Source organism: Anastrepha obliqua, chromosome 2 (genome assembly GCF_027943255.1).
Source record: "Anastrepha obliqua isolate idAnaObli1 chromosome 2, idAnaObli1_1.0, whole genome shotgun sequence".
In the NCBI taxonomy this organism is placed as follows: domain Eukaryota; kingdom Metazoa; phylum Arthropoda; class Insecta; order Diptera; family Tephritidae; genus Anastrepha; species Anastrepha obliqua.
In genome coordinates, this window is record NC_072893.1 from 31,934,048 (window position 1) to 31,958,442 (window position 24,395).

General features: G+C 39.0%; 1 protein-coding gene across 1 annotated transcript in view; it reads left to right on the forward strand.

Annotated features, from left to right (window-relative positions):
• LOC129237341 (uncharacterized protein DDB_G0284459) overlaps nt 1-24,395 on the forward strand; it is a 200,938-nt gene that overhangs the window by 74,530 nt on the left and 102,013 nt on the right. Inside the window, 1 exon segment of the mRNA XM_054872021.1 lies at nt 540-566. The gene's annotated coding sequence lies outside the window, so the exon portion shown is untranslated.

A 24,395-nucleotide genomic window follows, 5' to 3' on the forward strand; every position in this document is an offset into this window, starting at 1 on the left:
AGCCGCTGCATCTTTATTCGCTGCGCTATGTCTTACTCTGCACTACTGATATGAAAAAATAACCAAAAATAAATAAATAAAAACATCAAAAATGAAATGCGAGTTCAGCGTTTCTCAACGCCTGAAGCAGCTGCTGAAACCTTTAAACAGCTCGTTTTGGAGGCATCCACTTCTAACTCGCTCAAGTTGTTTGAAAATTGGTTCAAGCAAATTCAGAAGTGTATTTCCTTCCAAGAAGAATATTTTGAAACCATTTTCCTCATAATTTTACTGTGTTTTCATTTCCATTATTGACCGCAAAATATAAAAGGCCACCCTCGTACATATGTTTGTGCGTGCACATATGTATTTCTAGGCAAGTGTAAAAACGCCAAAGTGCATCTTAACTGTCTGCATGAATGCCTGCCTCCTGCCTACTACGAAGCAGGCAAAACACTAAATTTGAATCACCAACCATTCATTTGAAATTTGAAAACGAAACAATAGATAACAAACAAATGACTAATTTTTACCTTTGTTTATTTTTCCTCTCTTTGCAGTTGTTCGATACATATCTACAGAAATTGGTGAGTGTTAATTTGTTTGTTTCTTATTTTTTATTTACTTCAAATGCGAAAAAGTGAAATTTCACTTTCTAACATTTTATTCAATAGGTGTGGGTTTGAAAAAGCCACACAAACAACGATGCCTCACCGGCATATAGAATTTCTATTTCATAATTATCCATTCACTTTTCATTTGCCATAAACGCGCGGGAGAGCAATCAATTAGGCAATCATCTTTGGTGTAAAGAAATTTCTACTTACTTCCATATGTATGGACATACTCTTATGTATATGCACAAATATTTGCGTAAAACCGAATTTAATTGAACAAGTGAAAGATTTCTGATTTACGCAGCGAAAGTGCCAGATAAATAATTGTTTTTAAATAACCCAAAATATATACGAATTCAATAACTAATCCGTAAAAGTTAAAGTGGGTAAATAATGAATTGAGAATTGTCCGAGAGCAGTTGGAAGCATATGGCGCTTGCTTACGTGAAATCGGTCTACTCAAAACGAAACAGAGAGGACACTCTTCAATTTTAGAAGAATTTAGGAATGCAGTGGAAATTCCTGGTACAACAGATTTCTGTAAGACCAAGGATATCAACTTAAATAAATCCTTCGTCACAGTATTTCCTTCCAAAAAGGAATAGGACATCGGGCTTATTGTTAGAGAAAATGATATAAACACCTATACAGATGGTGACAGATGTAGACAACAGAGTAGGTGGAAGGGTTTACTCCGATAAGTTCGGAGTTAGCCAATCATTTCGCCTACCTGATTAATGCAGTTTATTTCAGGCGGAAGTCATTGCCATAAAAGAAGGACTTACAGCGATAAATACAAGACTATTATCCACAAATGAAGTCTTCATATACTCGGATAGTCAAGCAGCAATAAAAGCGCTTGAATCCAAAACACGCTCGACAAAAAATAGTCAAAGAATATTTTAAAATTCTAAATGACGTAACTAAATACCACAAAGTAAATCTTATTTGGATGACAGGCCACAGGAATATAGCAGGGAACTGCAAGGCAGATGAACTGGCTAGAATCGGTATAACGCTTGATCTCCAAGTGGATAAGACGCTGATACCTATGCCTATAGCCACTTGTAACGTACTTATAGATAGGGAAACCATGAACAAGGCAAATACAATTTGGCAAAACCTCACAACATGCGAACTATGCAGACAGCGAAGCTATAAAAAAAATTATAGGTGTATTAACTGGTCATTGTTTAATAGGCAGCCAAGCTAGAAGGTTAGGACTCTTGTACCTCGTATACCTTGTATTTCTGTAAAAAGTTGTATTAACACAGAAGAAGAGGAAACTGTCAGATACCTTTTATGTGAGTGTCAAAACTTAGCTATAAAGAGGCTGCGCACTCTTAACACGGCATTTTTAACTCATGTAGCGGACATAAAGCATCTAAAACTAACGAATGGTTGGTTTTAAAAGAAACCTATGGGGTAAGGATAAGCTTCAGTGGTATCACAATGGACCTGCGAAAGGTCTAAGTGTGTCGGTACGACAGCTACCCTACCTACCTAGGGTTCCCTGCCTAGCCAGCTCATCAACCCCGCACTTTCCATATATGCCGCTGAAGCCGGGAACCCAAATTAGCTTAATATCGAAGTTTTCGGACAAGAAGTCAGGCATTCCCCAGCTAATTTCAAACGCACAAACAACGAGCCCAAGATCATAATTGCCGCTTGGCTGTAGGAGTGGATAATTACGTCCTTTACAGTAAATATAAAAGTAAGCAATCAATTCACTGCTTCCTTAATCGTGGCTACCTCCGCTTGGAAAACACCATAATGGTCCATAGTGGTTTGGCGTTCGTTCTCCTTCAAAAGTGATTTGAGACGTTCTTCATCAGAAAGTGGGAGGAGAAGAAATGCATTGAACACTGGCGAAATTCTATTGCCCAGCGACAAGCGAAACAATTCCTAACGTTCGGCAGATGAGTTTCTGATAACCTACTTTCTCTCAAAGCTCTACTTTAAACTCAAAGCTCGAGAGCAAGGTGGGCAGAGGTATATATTCAGAGCATCCTGGAATCTCCGTCAGTTTTCGGCTCCTCGATTACTGTAGTGCCTTGCAAGCTGAACTGATGGCAATAATAAAAGCCTTGGCACTGGTACAGTGTGATGCTGTACCTGAAGATGATCTACATTTCCACTGATAGCCAGACAGCGAAAAAACCCCGCACAAATCAGTCGACAACCTCCAGGATGTCGCACATCTCTTAACTGAGTCATTTCACCTAAAGGTAACCTGGGGTACCAGGCCATTGTGACATTGGCAGTAACTGCAGAGCCGATGAACTAGCGAGACTCAGCACTAAATCGGCCGATAAGTACACAGACATATAAGCTATTTACTATCTTTGAGTAAATTATAAGAGCAGCGTTTGAAAGATGGCGTAATGAAACCACCTGCAGAACCGCTCGACAATTGTGACCAACTCTCGATGCTATACAGCGACTCTGCTGCTAAGCCAAAATAAGCCCATCTTTGCACACTGATTTCAATTATAACCAGGCTTTGTCTAATAGGCGCACACGCCCAGATGATAAGCGTTCAAGCACATGACTTCTGCTGAAGATGTCTAGATGAAGAAGAGACGATTGTCACACCTCCTGTGCCTTGCGCTGCTCTATCAAGACGCAGATTTACCATTTTAGTTAAACAATTCTTTAATGAATTGAAAGATCTCAGTACTGTGGAAATCAGGGATCTTCTAAAATGTTTGAAGAGCATACACAGGTTTTAAGGAGAGGTAAGGACAAGTTCTCCGGCTTCACAATGCACTATGTGCTTGAGTGTATCCCGCAGTGGACAACCGCTTCAACATAACCTTTTCTACTTTCTCTCAGCAGAGTAGACTTAAGACTTTTGACTGGTCACTCTAGTCTGAGATATCACTTAAAAAAATTGGTCTCCCTGTGACCATCATTAGTCGATTCTGTGAAATAGACACAGAAAATTCAGAACACAGAAGAATAGCCCTGAAAATTATAATTTTTTTTTTATTTTCTCTTTTAATTTAATTTGAATTAATCGTAAATTAAAGCTTAAAATACTACTATTATCTTCCACCCTAAACTAATTTCACAACTTTATTTGCTGCTGTAAGATTAAGTAATTGGGACCGTGGCATTATTGACTGCAAACAAAGTTTCATTTTAAGTTTTTAGTTAAAAATTACTTAATTTATATAAGCATGACGAACTATGGATCTTAAGTGCAATGAACCTAAGCTGAGAAAATTTCAAAAATTTTAGTTCACATGGAAGTTTGTCTGTTGTAAAAATTTAACTTGAAAACTTCCATTACATTCCTGATATTTATTGTCTTCACTTTTTTATATCTAAATACAACTTGGCTAAAAAGCATTACAATTAACTTGCAGTTTGTGAAAACATAAAAATTTATGGCCTTGACGTATTGGAATAATAACAACAAAATCCAAATTTTATAGCGCCAAGTAATGGTGAGAAACTAACTTATAAATTTGGATATTGACTGTTCATATACCTGCAAATGTGTGTGAAACTATGAAAGATAAAGTATTAGGCTGAACTGCACAAAAATTAGGCTGAACTGACCATTTTACATCCCGTCGTAAGTTGCTCTGCATATGAATAGAAATTAGGCGTCATGGGAGAATTTCTTCTTGAAAAGACAACTTTACCAGCGATCGGGAAGCAACTCTATTGATCTGCTCTTTGTAAAGTTACAGATGAGTAATCTTCGAGTAATCTCCGTTAGTAAGCTCCTTTGGAAGTCACACGTTGAAACAAAGACATCCAAAGCACTGACAGCTTTCTGACGAGGATCTACACGGCTATGATAATACGTATTGTCATCTATGCATCAGTGGTTTGGATGAATAAACTCTCTCTCGTGGGAGTCAGAAGGGCCTTATCAAAGCTACAACATACTGTGGCCATCTATTGCCCTGGAGCTTTTACGATTACTTCAAGCCCGGCATTAGATGCTCTGGTTGGTCTAGCACGACTTGATGCGCCCATCCAAGGAGAGGCCTTGAAGGTCATCTGCAGGCTAAAACACAATGGGAACTGGTATGGCCCCTGTCTGGCATTGGAAAACACAGAAGGCATGGACTTTGATACAACGATTCTCTCTATGCCCCTTGACTCCATGCCATCAAGAGTCGTACTTGACAAGAAATACAGTGTGGTACCGCCAGAGGCTCAATTGTGATCAAACTCTGAAAATGAGCCCCGCAAACACTGTTTTCGCATTTTCACGGATGGCTCCAAGACCGAGCTCGGTTCCGGCTCTGGGGTCTACGTGGAATCAAGCGAGACAAAACTGCACTTTGCTCTTGGAATACATGCAACTGTGTGTCAGGCGGAGGTGTATGCTGTTCAAGTAGCGATTAACTCTGTAGTGGGAAACAGATGAAGGGGCAGATCTGAATGAGTCTGCAGCGACAGCGAAGCTGTTTTCATGGTCTCAGACAGCCCCGTAACCACTTCAAGGGTAGTCGACTGCTGTAAATCCAGGCTGAACTACGTCTGTAGACATTATATCCTGATGTTAACATGGATCCCAGGACACGTGGGTATCTGCAGCCATCAAAGCTTCGGTTAGCAAACTTTAACTCTCAAGCGCGCTTTGCAGGCTGAGAGAGGCTGCAGATGGACAAAACTGATGTTACCTGTCATGTCCAACCGACTGTCGCAGCTCCCTCTGTCATTAAGCAGAAGGGACTGTAGGCAGCTGATTGGACTGATGACGGGCCACTTTCTGTGGGCGAAGCACATGGAAAAGGTAAGCATCTCAGACAGTGCACTCTGCCCAACTTGTGAAGAGGAGGATGAGACGGCGGGCCTTTTTCTGTGCGTCTGCCCCGCCTTCGCTCGAATCAGGCTTGAAGTCTTTGGCACTGATGCGTTAAGAAGCTACCACCTTGGCTCCTTGGCACTAAAAGATCTACCCAGATTTCTTCGGAGGTCGGGTAGATTTAAAGAAAATTAAAAGGGAATCCGAACACAGTACAATGGACTTAATTGTGTCTGAGTGCTGCACTTGCTCGTTGTCTCGACAAAACAAACAAAAAAAACAAAACTCTGGTTATAACTTCTATGCGCAGATTAAATGTTTTGTAAGGCAGGCTGGTGAGCAAATAAAGCCGCCCGCTTAAGTACCACAATTGAGATTCCAAATTCAATATGATCTTGCAGATTTAACATTCCATGTCAGAGTACTTTTAGGACTAGCGAATTCCCTTTCTGAAGTCCGATTCAATTCGATTTTAATGACAATCAGCGCCATATCAAATTCTCCCAAATTGCTTACCTTTCCAAACCTGTACTCCCGGTCAAGCGTCCACTGTTTCTCGACCGTCTCACTTTCAATTTTCAAGCAACGAGCTGTTACTGTTGACACTTAGATTTTTTTTTGTTTTTGTAATCTTTTACAGTTTTGTGACACACTCCGAACTCATTTCATGGTTACAAGAAACAAAAAACCGTAATAAAACATGACCACTGGCAAATTATTATGTAGCCAAATGTTTTTTGCGACTGCAAAAACGGCAAAAAATCGTTTGCAAACCAGAGCTAGCAGGCAGACTGTCTGTTTGCTGTCATCTGACAGCAACAATGACAACAAAAATTGAGGAGTGGAAAAAACGGGAGGAGAAAACAGCATAGAAATAATAATTTTAATTATTATAACAACGGTCAACAGTGGCAGCAAGCACAAAAACAACAATAACAGCCACCTTTGGAGTAAAGCGTCAAGTTTTTATTGCCGCACAGCCGTGCATAGAAAAAATATCAACATCCTTACATACATACGTGCATAGTTCGCGTGTGTTATGACCAGAGCGCATGCGCGTCTGATTGGGCAGTCCGTCAAACACAAATTGCTGCCGACGCAGCGGGAAATTACGGAAGTCTGCGCATATTTTATTTTGTATTTACATACATACAGACTACTTATATATATAATAGCATACGACGCATAAATTGCCTTTCGTCGCTTCTGGTTTCGCTGCTTGATTGTCCGTTTTTTTTTTTATTGTTATAATTTAATAATTACCTAAAATACTACAAGAAATATCTAAGCACATAGACGTATGTATGTACGAGAGTGTATCTGCATTCACACGTAAATTGGCATATGCATTTCACATGCGCGTTGAAAAGTGAAAAGTTTTTGGGTGAAATAAAATAAATGCGACCGAAAATAAACGCCCAACTCTGTCACCTTTACTTGTAATTGCCTGCCGCGCTTGTTTGGCCACTTCACTGAAAGCGAAAAGCGGAAAAACAAGAAAACCACTTTCAATTGTTTTCAGCAAAATTGTCAAAATAAATTGCTGCGCTGTGACGCATATACCTCGGTGGGTACCAAGTAATATTCTCTACCATTTTTCATACCCTCAAGCCTTAAAAGCGAAGTTAATGCAGTGTAAAGCAAATATCTTTCTTACTAATTAAGGTGCCAAATTTTACTGCAGTTTCTAATAGGTGGGATGGGTTGTGTGTTTTTATTGATGATGAGTCTAATTGATTTGCCTAGTAGTTTCGCCTCGCTAGAATTCAAATCAGAACTCATTGAGCTCTCCGAATATTTTTTCTCTTGTTCACTCCTCTCGGGAGCATACGACCTCGACAAGACTCAGTCTTGCGTTAGTTTCGTTAATCTATTTTGACAGGGTAAATGATAAGCCTGCCGCTATCAGTCCTAAGTGGTGGGAATGCCCACCTGTCGTTGCTTAGAAACAACGCCTTCTTACTGCTTGGAGCGCCATCTGTGTTTCACATTTTTCTGGCAGAAGGATCGCTCAGATGTTTGAGGACTTCGCTAAATTTCGTGTGTCTGCGCTATTACCGCGATTGCCCGCTTCCTCTTGCTGGCGCCACTGATGCAATGTGTAACTGTGTGTGTTTTTTTTTTGTTTTTTTGGCAGCCACAATGCAAATAAGGAGCTGCGGATGGAAAGGATAAGTTTTTGGGCTTGAGGAATGAGATTTTTTGTTTGTTTTTAGGAACAGGGAAAGCAGGTAAATTTGGAAAAAACGCAAAGACCGAGCTTTACGAGAGATCCGAACCCACAACCTCTGGGATGGCGGGCTAGTTCACTTACGCTGGACTACCGAGGCCGCCAATATAGGTTAGGTTATAATGCTTGCACCGAGAGTGGGCACACTTGGACAAAAAATCAAGTTCATCCTTTGTTATGCCATTGCAAGGGAAAAAAAGGTGAAGGAAACCGATAAAACGAAAGGAGAGAGACGACGGGGTAAAGGGAAGAAGAGAGCTTAAGTATTTGTGGATTCCGAAAGGTGACTGATTTGCGGTTGTGTTAACCGATGAAGTCCATCAGACTTTTAATATCAAGACCTGCTATATCAGCAGGCGTAGGAAAGAAGTGAGGACCAAGATGCCTAAATATTAGCCCCGCGAAAGCAGGGTAGTTAAGGAGACGGTGCTGAGATGATTCCACCTCATCCTCCATACAGCTGACGCAAAACGGACTCGAAGTAGTTCCAAGTCTCACGGCATGCGTGAGTGTCCTTTGAGGACAGCTACGAAAAATTCGATAGCTGAGATTTTGTCCTCCTCAGAAGGTCCCTCGAACTTCCCAGATCCACATGCGGCCCGAAGGATTTCGCGACCTTACAAATTTATTTACTTGTCCTGCGTTTCAGGAATAGAGAGCAGATTGTCAAGATTCCTTGTCCGGCCAGCTCATCCGCTTCGCAGTCTCCCGTAATGTCGCTATGACCAGATAACCAGATAAGCCTTATGTTAAGGAATACGAATGCGAACGAAAGTGAAACCAAGCATTTCCCGACCAGTTCCGAATGCACCGTCATTGTGTCCTGGACCCTAATTGCCGCTTGGCTGTTGAAGTAAATATTTTCGTTCATAACAGCTATTACGCAAGTGAGTAGCCAATCAGCTGCTTCTGTCATAGCGGGATGAAATGTGAGTGTAGAATGTTCCGCTTCGACTAAGCGAGGGTAGACACTGATCCGCTATCAGGGGGATGAACCCGAAGTTTCTAAGGATACTTACGTGTACGTAAGTGAAATCGAGCCTGCAGCCTGTGCCTCTCCACCTGATTGCGGCACGTGCATCGGCAGTTTTGCCCACAATGTCTACAGATACCACATTTAACAGTACATTAAGCGCTGGAGTAGGAGTGGTCTGAAGCACCCCATTGAGCGCAGACCGTTGCAATATCTTTAGCTTCTTGCAGATATCATCCTCTCTAGTGAGTTCCACCAGACAAGGAATCCATGTAACAAAATTGGCTTTATAATGATATTATAGAGCCAAAATACAAGCCTAGGCAACAGGCTCCTTCCTTTGCCAATAACACCTTTGCATCCATACAGGGCTTTGTTGCCTTTCTTGTAATCTCCTAAATGTTGGGCTTTCACGTTGGCTTACTCTCGATGATAAGACTTAGATACTTCACCTTTTCAGAAAGCACCAACTAAGAGCTACCTCTTGAGAGGAGTTGAAATCAGGGAGTTTCATATTTCCTCGTGAAAGGACGAGCTCCCTCTTGAAATGATTCTCCGAAAAGCTGCAATCCACTGCCTATTTAACAATAACGTTCAGATATTCCTGCATCAAATTGTACAGGGTGTCTACAAACTACGTAAATTTACTATTTCATATAAAAAGGAAATAAGAAGTATAAAAATATTTATAGACTTCCATCACTGCTGTCATCCACCTCCAAAATTTTTGAACAATTGATGAAAAGCAGAATTTTATCATACCTGAACAATATATTATAATTTCCTTAACCCTTTGCAGCTTGGATTTCGATTTGGTTTCTCAAGTGAGGATGCTTTTTTACACTACAGTTGCTTCATTTATAACGGAATGGATTGTATGAAACTGGCGGTCTCTCATTCATTCATATCAATAAGACATTTGATATGATCGATAGACAGATTCTTGCAGATAAGCCATGCTCCTTGGGGTCTCATCGATTTATTCACAGTTCGTTCAAATCTTATCTATCGAATATAACTCAAAAAGTCAACATTTCCGGTAGCCTCAGTGATAATAGATCAATCCACCTAGGTGTCCCACAAGGGTCAGCTCTTGGTTCTATTCTATTTTTAATATAGGTTGGCAAAAAAGTCTTGCGGTATTTTCGCAAGCTTGTCTTTGCAAGCGCGTAGTTCTAGTTGTATTCGTCGCATCGGTTCACGCTAGAGCTTTTTGGAAAGCTCTTTTCACGTGCTAACACGTGTTTGATTAATTGTTGTTTGCTTTTAGTCGTTCGTGAGTTATAGCGTCGCAAACATGGAGCAAAATAAAAAGCAAATACGGCATATTTTACAGTACTACTACGATAAAGGCAAAAATGCATCTCATGCTGCCAATAAAATTTGTGCAGTTTATGGACCCGATACAGTTTCCATTTCCACCGCACAACGATGGTTTCAACGTTTTCGTTCTGGTGCAGAGGTGATCGAAGATGCGCCACGGTCCGAAAGGCCTGTCGCCAAAGTTGCGATAAAATCGCTGAATTGATCGAAAGAGACCGGCATAGTAGCAGCCGTAGCATCGGCCAAGAGCTGGGCATGAGACACCAAACCGTTATAAACCATTTGAAGAAGCTTGGATTCAAAAAGAAGCTCGATGTATGGGTGCCACACGACTTGACGCAAGAAAACATTTTTGCCCGTATGGATGCATGAGAATCGCTTCTGAATCGCAACAAAATCGACCCGTTTTTGAAGCCGATGGTGACTGGCGATGAAAAGTGGGTCACTTACGACAACGTGAAGCGCAAACGGTCGTGGTCGAAAAGCGGTGAAACTGCCCAGACGGTGGCCAAGTCTGGATTGACGGCCAGGAAGGTTCTTCTGTGTGTTTGGTGGGATTGGGAGGGAATCATCCACTATGAGCTGCTCCCCTATGGCCAAACGCTCAATTCGGACCTGTACTGCCAACAACTGGACCGCTTGAATGCAGCACTCATGCAGAAGAGGCCATCTTTGATCAACAGAAGCCGAATTGTCTTCCATCAGGACAACGCCAGGCCACACACATCTTTGGTGACGCTCGGATGGGAGGTTCTTTTGCATCCGCCGTATAGTCCGGATCTCGCACCAAGCGATTACCACCTATTTCTGTCCATGGCGAACGAGCTTGGTAGTCGGAAGTTGTCCTCAAGAGAGTCCTGTGAAAATTGGCTCTCCGAGTTTTTTGGCAATAGGGAAGCGAGCTTCTATAAGAGGGGCATTATGAAGTTGGCATCTCGTTAGGAACTCGTCATCAAACAAAACGGCGCATATTTGACTTAAATCGCATTATTATACTCAATTTTATGAACAATTGAAAATTCAATAAAAATACCGCAAGACTTTTTTGACAACCTATATATATAAAATTTTCTCCTCACACTTCGTGGGGCTTCGTGGGAAAAGCTGCTTTTGCAGATGACTTTGCACTTGCCTAAAGCACTTCTAATAACTTTGAGCTTGTGATTGGGATGAGTCCTGATTTATACCTTTTGATGACTTGGTTTGCAGAATATCAACCGATCTGATCTGTTCAACTTAATGGCAAAATAAAGCTTATATTTTTTCAGGTAAGGAAGACGGAACCACCAAATCTAGAAGTTATTTGATAAGAATTCGAAAATCAAATGCCACCAACCTTTTTCTTAACAGGCTTTATAAAATATGGAAGTATATAAAATTATCCATTGTATATATTTATGTACTATACTTTGTATTAAGAAAATTGAAAATTACAAGTAAAAAAGGAGCACTGGCTGTCAGGGCCTTCGGCTCGCTGATGTAAAAGTAATAGATAGTTAGCTTAGAGGTCTTAACTGTAAAAGTGAAACTAGAAAACTTAATTATTTAAAACTATGGTAAAAATATTGGCCGGCCGCCGTAGCCGAATGGGTTGGTGCGTGACTACCATTCGGAATTCACAGAGAGAACGTTGGTTCGAATCTCGGTGAAACATCAAAATTAATAGAAAAAGGAGGAGTTCGGCCAAACACCCAAAAAGGGTGTACGCGCCCTAAAATATAGTAACTATGTTAGAGGAGCAACCATCAAATCATTTTTTGAATCTGATTTAATTTCCAATTGATTTTGATTTAACTAGAAATTCTGACATTTTTGATATATTTTCTAAGGAAGTAGTTCTTAACAGTGTAGATGGTATTTGGTTTCGGAAGATACTTTTCCTGATTTGTTCAAAATGTGGGCAGTCGCCGAGTAGATGGCAGACCGTTAATGATGATGAGTGACAGTGTTGGCAGCATGGAAGGCTGGAAGGCTGGAACCACTGAAATCGTATGATATGGAGATTGTGTGATCTAGTCGGAGGCGGACAAATGATTTAATTTGTATTATTGGAAAAGGCAATAACTACAAAAGTTCTTACTGACTAAAACGATAACGTAGATTATAACATTTTGAGAAAAATACGAAACTACCCAACACTCAATAGTTGAGAAAACAAGCTTTGACTATCAATTATCATAATTGAGCCTTCAAAGAACCAGAATCAATATATTCGGGCACGCCATCTTTTTGAGTGAGCCGCATTATTAATTTACTATTTCATTTCACCTACACTAATAAAGCTATCTTCATCAGGTTTATGAAATAATTTTTGAATATTCAGCACATTTCAAAATAAAAAGAAGGTTCCTCTCATCAGCATCAAATGGCCTGCCCAGTGCTGGTTTTTTAAGCTCCATAAAAATAAAAAATCGTGATATGATAATAAAAAAATGACTTATGACTTACCTGTATTGGCCCTCCTTCATAGGCATTCGTCTCCTCTCTCCTAATTCGTGTGTGTCCCTCTGTCTTATCTCTTACTAAAAGGCTTAAATGGTCCGGGCACTTCAGTAGAAAGTCACATCAAGTACTAGCAGCCGATAATAATCACCTTTCAGATAACCCCAGCAGTCAGCTGATAATTAGCGCATATTCCATATATTGTACCTATAAACACACATACATGGAAACTATTCGAAATAACTGTTTCCCATAAATGATCCGCTTTACGATTTTTTTATGGAGTGCGTTTTTTATAGTGTGATCGCATTAAATTTTCAAATGCAAGTTTTCGTTTCGGCAATCGCCACAAAATAGTTCCCGCCTCTCCATCAATAAAAGCGGAATGCTGCCTTATGCGCGCCACAAAGTCTTACCAGCTCCCTACTTTAATGAGTAATGACCCAAAATAGGTCAATGAAAAAAACTCGTAAATCTTGCCCTCGTTCAATTTACTGCCGCTCATAAAAACAAATTCGCTTAACTGCTAGAGAGAAATCTAAATACGATCGAGTAAGAAAAGTGCAAAGTATCAAAGCTGGTTATTTTATATCAATCGAACTGCCGATCGATTACAGAAAATTAATTGCACTTTAACAGCAGCAGCAACAGCAACAGCAACAGCAAAATGTTCATACAAGTTTAAACGACCAGTTGCTGCCAGCTTAAAGACATGTAGCAACAACAAAAATTTAAATTAAAATAAAACACTAAATAAGTACAAAGAAAAAAATTTAAAAAATGCCATGAGCTGACGATAACTTTCGATCAAACACTAATGGACCGTACAGTTGCAGAGAAGGCATTATCGCCACCAGCAACAACAAACCAATGCATCGCGTTTGGTTATCATACATCATCTCCTTTACCTAGCCAGCCAACAAGCAGCGTAGCTGGTGTCAACAACACTTGCAAGTTGCAACACCGCCAAAGTGAACAGTTACAGTCGATTGCTGTTGCCGCTGCCACTACCACAGTCACAACATGTGTATGTATGAGTGCGTGCGCGTCGCATGGCACTGGTAAGCGACGCTGCCCGTTGATGGCGAAAGGCGTCTGCTATTGTTTGTGTGGTATTTGTTATTGTTTTCGTTGGCTTGTTAGGAGCTGCCAGTGATTAACCGGACAACTGGACACAGCGACGTTTTGCACAGGTCGGGCGGTCGAGGAGCAATGGCAACCATCAATACTTGTATGGTGTGAAAACACTTTCTAATGGCATTTTAACCAGTTCAAATGTTTGAGAAAATCGAAATAAAAGTAATTATAATAATGAAAATGTATGACCACACAAATAATATGCTTTGTAGTAAATACCAGTGCGGTAATAAAATCGTTTAAAAGCATTTAATTCGCTTAAATATGAGGAAGTAAAAATTAAATAAATCCAAGTTGGTTGCAAGAAAACAAAAATATGTGAAGGAGGTGGATCAAAATGAAAAGGGGCGAAATTAAATGAAATGAAGTGGATTGCAAAATTTGATGGAATGAAACTAAGTGAGACAAAATAAAATCAAAGAAATTAAAGGAAATAGAATGAAATGAAATGAAAAACTAAAAGATATACAAGGAAATAAAATAAATGGAACAAAAATTTTGAAGAAGTGAAAAATTTGGATGAAATTAAATTAGCTTACAGTACATGAAATCAACCTTAATTAAATTAAATTAAAATTAAAGGAAATGAAATGAAATGAAATAAAATAAAATGAAAATGAAATGAAATTAAATTAAACTAACCGGTTGTTTTTTAGCTATTATCTTTTTAAACAGTTGGTTTAAAAAGCTGACGCACGTTTCGTGTGTTGTTTCACTGTCAAACATCTTCAGTTTCGTCTATAATTTAACCATGAATCGTCTTACAAACGAACAACGCTTGAAAATCATTGAATTTTATTATAAAAATGCGTGTTCTGTTAAGAAAGTTTATCGCGCGCTTCTTCCATTTTATGGTCAGTTTAATCGACCCACTGAAGCGGCTATTCGAGCTATTGTGACTAAATTTAGAACCAAATTTACATTATTGGATATCAAACCACCAACACACTTACGCATAGTGCGAACTGAAGAAAATATCGCAGCTGTATCTTCCAGTATTAATGATGACCATCAATTATCGATTCGACGCCGTTCGCAGCAATTGGGCCTCTGTTACTCAACAACGTTTAAAATTTGCGAAAGGATTAAGGGTGAAGCCTTTCAAAAAAAAGTTGGTGTAAGAAATGAAGCCGAACGACCTACCGCAACGCAGAATTTTTGGGGAATGGGCTCTTGGAAAGTTGGCCGAAGATCCAATTTTTTATTGAAAAATTGTGTTCAGCGGCGAAGCTCATTTTTGGATAAGCAGAATTATCGATTTTGGAGTGAAGATCAGCCAAAAGAATTGCAAGAGCTACCAATGGATCCAGAAAAGGTCACAGTTTGGTGCGGTTTATGGGCTGGAGGTATCATTGGTCCGTACTTCTTCAAAGGTGCTGCGAATCGTAACGTAACTGTGAATGGTGAGCGCTACCGTGAAATGCTATCCAACTTTTTTTTGCCCAAAATGCAAGAGCTTGACTTGCATGACATGTGGTTTCAGTAAGACGGTGCCACATGCCACACAGCACGAGTAACAATGGACTTGTTGAGAGGCGAGTTCGGTGAACATTTTATTTCACGTTCGGGACCTGTCAATTGGCCACCCAGATCGTGCGATATAACGCCTTTAGATTATTTTTTGTGGGGCTATGTTAAAGCTCATGTCTATTCAGATAAGCCTGCTTCAATTAATGAATTGGAAGACAACATTAAAGTATTTATATGTGAGATACCGGCCGAAATATTGGAAAGAGTATGCCAAAATTGGACTAAGCGGATGGACCATTTGAAGCGCAGTCGCGGTCAACATTTGCATAAAATAATCTTCAAACATTAAATTATATGAACTGTACTACCGATTTAAATAAAAATTACTTGCATTTTTCTGAATTTTACGTGTGTCTTTTTGAAAAACTTTCGTATAGCTCTTGAAAAATCACCCTTTATTTTTGCTTCCAAAAAATTATTTTTCCGAAAAATTTGCAAATTGTAAATTCAGATAGAAAGTAATATCATAAAAAGGATGTGTGCAAAATTTCAGGGAGATCGGTCAATCACTTTTCGAGTTATCGTGTACGCCAATTCGAAAAATATAATTTTGAGAAAAACGCGTCTAAAGTTTGAATACATGGGAATTCCTCTTCCAGCGCTCGAACGCAAAGAATAGAGTTGTCACGGTTGACGATCTATAATATAAGAAATATTTAAATTTAAGTTCTAACAATTTTCTGACATATCCTTAAAGGATTATATAAACATTTTATGAAAACAAAAATTTTTTCTTCGAAATTTTACAGGTACTCGTATCTGTCCCCTTAAAAAATTGTCAGCAGCAGCAACCAATTGAACGGAATATTTGTTGTTGTTTACCCTTGGTAAAGCTGCGCTTCATTTCTTGTGTCACAAACACAAATGCCGTTGGTTGACAAAGTTATGGCACCCTAAATTATGAATTAGAACTGAAATAGTACCTTGCACCGAAAAATCAAAACGGAAGCAGTGAAAGTAAAAAGATTAAACACGCGATGCACTACATTTGTTGAGAACAGTAATTCAACAAAAATAAATAAAGTGACAGCAAAAAATAAAGCTAGGCATATTTCCGAAAATAAAGAGTAAAAAAGAGTAAAAAGGTAAAAAAACAAAAAAAAAATAGCATACCACACTTCTAGAATGTTTGTGTGTACCAGTTAGCAAAGTGTAGAACACAACATTAACAAATTAGCTTTACGTTCTTTGTGCAAAGTAGCTGCGAGTATTACAAATGTTTTTTCCCCCTATTCAAAAAAAGAAGCATCTGAAACTAAGTAAAGATTTATGACTTCCCTTGAAAAAATATATTGTAGGTCAGCTCGAGTCAACGCAGTAAAAATTTAAATGCTCATATATATAAGTTTGCACGACTTAACTGAGGCAAATCTATTAAAAATTGCTCTACTTTTATTTTTATTGCTACTCTCAGGCTTGAATGAGCTGTTAAATATGGCAATTAAAGTTCGCAGCTAGGCACGATTTAATGCTCTTAAGAGGCGGCGAAAACCTTGGCAATGAAACATTCAAAATTGAAACAAAAAAGTCATGTCACGAGATGGCTTACGGCTTACGGCTTCATTTTATATATATCTGCATGCCCGAATTCGCATGCTGATACTTTACACTCTTTTTCGTCATTAGCGTGGCAAGTTGAACTTAATTTAAGAAAGGAAAACAATAATTTAGAGTTGCTATACGCAGCTCTCAGTAAAACAAGTGCGGTGCGCAACTTTTGAAAATAATCAATAAATAGTTTGGCAGTTGTATGATGATGGATGCAAACACTTGAGGTAAGGCATAGTTACTTTATTGGAAACTTATCTGGACGTATGCCATTTTAGTTCACTTTAACACTTCCAAATTAATGTATGCCCGTCAGCTAGCTCTATCACAATCGGACTGTCAGGCCTAAGGGTGACGGATGGTATCCACTCAACCTAACCTAACCTAAGCTAGCGCTTGTCCACGAAAAACCAGCGACTCCTTTGCAGCTTACAAAATGGTTATGTAATTTATTGCATAAATACCAACGGGTGCGTTTGCTACGGCTGTTAGTTAGAGTCCCGCATAACGATTCCGGAAAGGATGAGTGCGAAATCGACTTCAATCCAAACTTCCTGAGCAAATATTTTCTACTACGCATAGAACAAATTTCAGAATTGTGGTGTGCACCTGAAAGATTTGGCATTCTAGTTACCATTTCATTTGAATCATGCGGTGGTAGGCCCTTTGGTGTTGGCACACACGCTCTTAACAAGCGTTCGCAGTTTCAACTAAAGGACATATTTAACTTGTTTTTGAAAGACACTAAGATTAGACGTATTTTGGGTATGCTCGATGATTTTCTGCTATCGGAAAAACGGACAAGAAGTCATCAGGTTTTGGCTATGATTTTTTTTCTCCTTGTTCACTCTTCTCGGGAACATAGCGCCTCGGGAAGGCTCTTCCATCGTAGACGGATCTGTGCTGTTGTTTTTGCACCGTCCCATGAGATGCCAGCATCTGCTAGTTCGCGCGACATCGACCTTTTCCAAGATCTCTGCTCCCTTGCGGGTTCCAGTTCAGTGCCATTCTCGTGATGCTGTCTGGTGGTTTTCTCAATGTGTGACCTATCCATCGCCACTTTCTACGTCTAATTTACCTAAGGATAGGTCCTCGTTCGTTAATCTCCACAGTACGTCATTACTGATGGTGTTTAGCCAGAATATTCTGAAGATGATGCACAGTAATTTTCCCTTGACCACTAAATTGTAAGTTCTCTCTCTCTCTCTCTCTCTCTATCTATCTCTCTCTCTCTCTCTCTCTCTATCTATCTCTCTCTTTGCCTTGTCCATATTTGTGGTCAGCCCTCCTTGCCCTCATGCGCTATGTTCTTCTGTCATGCATCATCATATTATCAAGGTTCTATTCTCTTATTTCCCGTTGTATCGTATTTAGCCAGGTTGATTGTGGTCTTCTTCTAGTTCTTGTTGGCTCAGTTATGTTCATGGCGAATTTGACGATGTGGTCTTCGTCTCTATGCATAACGTGTCCGTAAGATCTTATAGCCTGCCTTCTCTCATTTTCTCTCAGATTGGTGCAAGTTTCATATCTTTTCGTACCTTTATGTTCTTCACTTTATCCACGAGCGTTATTCCTGTTGCCCAGCGAAGCATTTTCATTTCGGTCACGTGCATCTTCTGGTTGCCGCTTAGTTTGCGCTACCCAACTTTCCTACCGGTACAGCTTTACTGGCCTTTCCCTTAATCGTTAATGACATTTTCCTGGCAATGGAATAAGGAAAAGCCTATGACAAGACGAAGATTTGATATAAGTGCAGAGCTTTGGCACAAGTATATTACATCTAAAGGGATTACTCTCGAGGTGGCAAAGTAGATATTGATGATTAAATAAATTTTTACGAGAAAAATCCATTGTGATATCATACAGAGGAGGAAAAAAAGAAGGAAGAGAACCAAATAGGTAGGACTAGAGGATGACAACCAACAGTGGTCAATAACATTCATATCAACCGCTTCAAGCTACTAATAAATTTCACCAGATGGGTGATATTCAAACTCGCAATAGCCGCAGGTGTAGCGAAAAAGTAAGAGGTTAGATGTGTAAATCTTTGCCCGACGAGAGCAGGGCAACTGAGAAGAAGGTGCTGAGATGATTCCACCTCATCTTCCAGACAACTTCTGCAAAAACGACTTGAAGCAATTCCAAGTATCATCGCATGGAGGCCTAACGGACATTGTCCTGTAGGGATATCTACCAAATTTGATAGCTACAGCTTTACTAGCCCTTGAAATTCCCTCGAGCGCCTCCGATCTACCCCTCGCTAGAAGAATCGCGCGACTTTTCACGTTTACGTAAATGCCCTCGTACGTCAGTCATATGGATTGCCTCATATGCATAAGTATGTGTGTGCATATTTCTCAAATATACTCAGATAAATTAAAGTGCCTTCCTAATTAGCAAATTTTTATTGAAATTTTTTGTCTCTTTTATTGAATCTTCTGATTTGCATATGACTTCCGAGGCTCAATGAAGAAGACATAGCAGCAGCAACAGAAATTCATTTGAAATATTCCACTATAATTCAAATGCCAATAATTCGATGGGAACAACTAAAGTAGCAGTTTCACATGTGAGACCGCCAAGCCATTAAGTTACCAACAGGAAACTCCTAATTTTTAGCTCAATAAATTCGAAAGTGGCGAAAAACTAAAACTTTAAGCTACAATCAATTTTCATTGCTTTCACTTAAAATCGTCACTGAAAATTCATGCAAACTACAAAAAATACACCACTTAAAACATGAACATTGAAATGTTACAACTTTTTCAAAAATACAGCACTAAATGTAACACAAAGTGTCACAGACAGGTGAAAAATTGGCACTAAAATTTTTAATAGGGGACATAAATTTCGTAGATCCTTTTAGCCACAAAACTGTTTTGCGATATTTTTTGGCATATTTGTTTTTGTATTTGCATTCGTCTGCGCTAATGCATAAATTGTAGAGGACGCACGAGTAGTAAATAATAAATAGTTAGTGGCGCCTTGAAAGGAAAGTGGGCGGACGAGCATACCAGTGACTCCCATTAGAGTGCCAGTGAACATCAATGATGCGAATCTCGTAAAAATTGGTGAAAATCTGCAGGTAAGGCATACGTTCGTGGCCGCTGGCACGACAAAAAAAATTAAGTGAATTAGGCGGCTGCTAGGACAATGAAGCGAATGGAAGCTTCTTTCGAAAAAATTTAGCTAGGGAACTACTGTAAGCGCAAAATTTCGCACATATCATCGAGATGATTTAATTGAAGCAGTAGAAAAACCTCTAGTAATTTGGATAGAGGGCAATAGTGAAAAAATACCCGTAAATCCTACTTCGATAAGGTACAGAGCGCTCAATATTTAGAGCTCTTTAAAGAAAAGGAACAAACTCCATCTACCAATAAATTTAGTGCAAGCAAGGGAAAGTTTGAAAGCTTAAAAAAAGACACAATAGGATTCAATTTTTTACTCATTTTGACGATTATAATGAACATTTCTTCGACTTCAATATGGCAGATAAAACTAAAAAAACAATTCATTAAATATTTTTCAATGTTGCGTTTTCAAAACATTGCCTTTCTCAAGCAATTTTCAGCATTTCGCTAGATATATTAAAATTATTATAGAGTTTGGGAATAAGTTTCCGTCCGTTCTTGGCCAAAGTTACGAATTATTTAAACAATTAAATAATACACGACATTACGTGAAGTATGTGCCATTGGAACCTACAATGCAGGCAGCATACGGATTCCTCATTCATTGAGCCAGTTTGCGCTGCTCTCGTAAGAAGTGAATCGCTCTCCAATAAAGGCTGACTTCATTGCTCGGAACAGTTGATAATCCGAAGGTGCAATGTCCGGTGAATATGACGGGTGGGGCAAGATTTCCCAATTCAGTCCATCTAAATATTTCTGAAGCGATTTAGCAACGTCTGGCCTGGCGTTGTCATCAGCAAAATGAGCAAAATCAGTTTGTCATGTAAACTACCGTCCCTTTCCGGCCGCATTAGCTGCAGTCGGTAACGATCGCCAGTGATGGTTTGAGATGGTTTAAGGAGTTCATATAAGATGGCACCTTTCTGATGCCACCAGAAGCACAATATAACCTTTGACGCATGAATATTTTTTCGCTGTCGATGGACCTGGTTCACTTGGCAGTAAAAGATCCATTTTTCATCGCCAGTGACTAGGCGAAACAGAAACTCTTTTCTTTTCTGCCTTTCAAGAAGCATGTTACACGTCACCAAACCTCTCTCGATATCCCTCTCCTTCAAGTCATGTAGCACCCAGTTACATGTTCTCTGCTTTCTGGACCATTCCCATCGCGTGCAATCTGTCAATATCCAACTCTTTAGACATATCATCAAGGATTCGACACGCGTCTTCATCCAATAATTGTTGTAGTTGAGTATCATCGATTTTTTTCGGTGCCCTTTCGCGGTGCCCAACTACTACGATCGAGATCTCACATTTACACCTTCAAATCACCAGTATATTACTAGAGTCAGCAGCAGCGACGCCCCTTTTACGAAAGCTTTTTTTCAGGAAACTTATTCCCATACCCAATATAATATTCAAATTTCGAACTCAGCTCTATCTTAATTTTAATAAGTTTACTGTGATGAGTACAAGGCACCACCCTGAGGACGAAGTGCAAACCTCCTAAAAGCTAAATCTAAATATTTGAGTTTAATCGGCTTTTCACATTTCTGGATTGCCAATATGTAAAACAAAATAGGTGTATATTTCAAAATATTTACGAAATTCCATTAACAAATGATTGATTACAATTTTCCTCATTGATTTTTCAAAACTTTTTCCACCTGCCAGCTTAGTTATTTGACTTAACATCGATTAAAAAATGCATATATTTTGGGTGCATGAACTCAATGCTGTCTTAACTGATAATATGGATGGCCAGTCATAACCACTTGTCAATAGATGGCCTGCGGCAATCGAGTGTGCAAGATTTTTCACAACTTTTAAACTCGAAGCCTTTCAAACCTATGTGTGGCCCCTTCATTTTCAGCTGTGTGTGCGTATGTATGAGTGTATGTGGGATGTCTATAAAAAATAACTGTGCATATAAAATGAGAAGGTAACTTGAAACGATACCAAATTATGCGCAATCAACAGCAAAACGCTGTGTAGCTGTTGCCATAAAACGTTGATTTGGAATTGGCTAATTGACGAATGCCAGCACCTTGTGGCGCAAAACATCGCTGCAACTCTGCGTGAGTGGGCATTAACCAGCTTGTGGCAGCAAGTAATAGCAAACTGTGCGTATGTAGTTCAACTGGTTTGCGTCCGCAAATTTTTCCACACAGCTAATTTGGATGAGCCGCAACAGCAACGTTAACTGTCGATGGCTGAGTGATAAAAAAGGCTGATATTCGTTTAATTTTAGTTGGTTTAACTTTTCATTTTGCCATCGTTAATGGTTCGAGTTTGGGAAAAATCACTCAACTGGCTGGTGGGAGTTCATAAACCTTTGTGTGCATTTCCAACAGCAGCATTCGCTCAATTACTTCGCTTATGCATTATGCATTTATGCGTATTTATGCTTGTTAATTTAATTTTTTATGTAATATCAGTGCCGATAATTTCTTTAAATAGCCACTGAGATGAAATATACTTAAAAAGCTATCAAATGGTTAGCAACAGCTTTTACACTTTTGTGGCAAGTGAGTGGTGAATTTACTAATCAAAATATCGCTGCTGGTGGCCAAACCAAAAATCTTTTAAATTTTAGTTTTGTATACGAATGAGCAGATGAGAATTCGCTCCCAGCTATGTCATGCAAAAAATATGGAAAATAATGGCAGTGCTACTTTCTAAAGGTCCAAGGGCATGCCAAGACTATGGGAGAAAAAATATTTGTTTTGTGGAATTATTTTATTTGCATTCCTCTTGCGTATGGCAATACTCTGCTCAATAATTATAAGCGGCTACTGTAGCCGAATGGCTTTGTGCGTGACTCACTTGACTTCACTTTTGCATACTTCTTGGACCTATTATTTCTGTATTGCAGCATCTCGAAGGGAAAGGTCAGCTTTTTTCGAAATAACGCCATTCTTTGGCTTTTGTTTGCGACGCAAATCCTTGCTTTCTTCCACTGCCAGGCCTGCGCTTCACCGACAAGGTTTGATTCAACTTTTTTAGCATATAAGTTACCGTACATTTTGGACAATTTAAAGTTTTTGCTCTGGCATTGTTCGACAAATGACCATTTTCTTGCTTTTTGCGCACAATTTTCTTCGCAAGCTCCCCCTTAACCGAATATATTTTGAAGAGAAGTAGAAGTTACAAAGAGTGAGTACGCCAAATTAATAAAGACAACAAACACTATGAATATGTGTACTAATTTTTTTATTACAGTTAGTTTAGTGCACGTAATGAGTAAACATAACCTAGTAGTTATTTCGTGTCCATTCTACAATTTATTTTTCTCAGCCTCCAACTGTTACATATCAACATTCTAGAAATAACATTTTTCATAATATCAAAGGCAGCTTCTAATCTGATGCGTCAACAATTTCGACGTGACAACTTATTAAATAAAAGAATTCGAATAACGATTATAAAGGGTGGTTAAGTTTTAATGGCCGGTGTTGATTTTGAATAAATACATTTTTTTTGGGAAACTATTGTCATTTTTCTTTATTATGATAATATCGGTATGGCTCAATTACGTATAGAACAAAATATTGGCCAAATGGCTGCCGCGTTCTCGGCGGTACACCTCCATCCGATGGTCCAAATTTTCGATGATGCTGAGGCATAATTGAGGTTCTATGCCGTTAATGTGCCGAATTATCTCATCCTTTAGCTCTTGAATTGTTGTTGGCTTATCGAGGTATACCTTTTCTTTCAAATAACCCCACAGAAAGAAGTCCAACGGTGTCGTTGACGATTAGGTGTGGTTCACATTCAATATCGGCCCTTAAAACTTAACCACCCTTTATTATCACAATCAAACACCAAAAACATACACAAAATTAGTTTCAGATTAGCAAAAACAAGAATTCTTTTCTTCTCTGTTTCTTCGTGAGAAAATTGCACCTTTAACGTTTTTTTTTTATATTTTCATCTTCGCAGATTTATTAATCTGTTCTTTGTAATCATATATAATACTTGTATAATGAATGTTTAAAAGCAAATTTTTTCCCTTTGTTTTAAAAAATACAAAAAAAATTGCAAAGTACTCAGTAAAGAAGAACACGAATAATAACACTATGAAATATCGATAAAACCTGCATTTCTCGGCGCGTATGTTTAAAAAATTAAAATTAATTATGAGCTCATTGCCAGCCAAAACAAAGAAGCCCGTAGTAAAAAAGCGAAGAATACAAAAACTATGATAAAGAAGGAATAAAAATTGAAAAAACCGCGCCTTACTTAATGAAGCAAGACAAAGAAACTTGCTTTATTAAGCCACAAGCTGAGAAGATGCGATCTTAAGGAGTGTTTCGCTATTTTTGCGTCTGCTGCTGACAATGATTTTATTATTTTTGGGTCATCACCGCATTGTTTGTGGAATAGCCTACCTTAGCAAGCACAACTTGTATGATAAATCTGTAATCAGGTACAAAGTACATAAAAAAATATGAACAAATCAATAAAGCATACACTTGCACTGGTATTTGCAAACATATATACACACCCGTCTAGGCTTATATGTACGCACATGTAGACAAGACAGCGGCGCACCTTAGTTGAAATGCACGCCATGACGTATGCGCAACTTCTTCTCGGGCTTCGCGTTGCTGATGGCAATGAATGAACGAATGTCAGCATTTTATGGATGAATGATTAGGTTTTATTAAAAATTATTAAACGTATATTTATATTATTTATGTATATTATG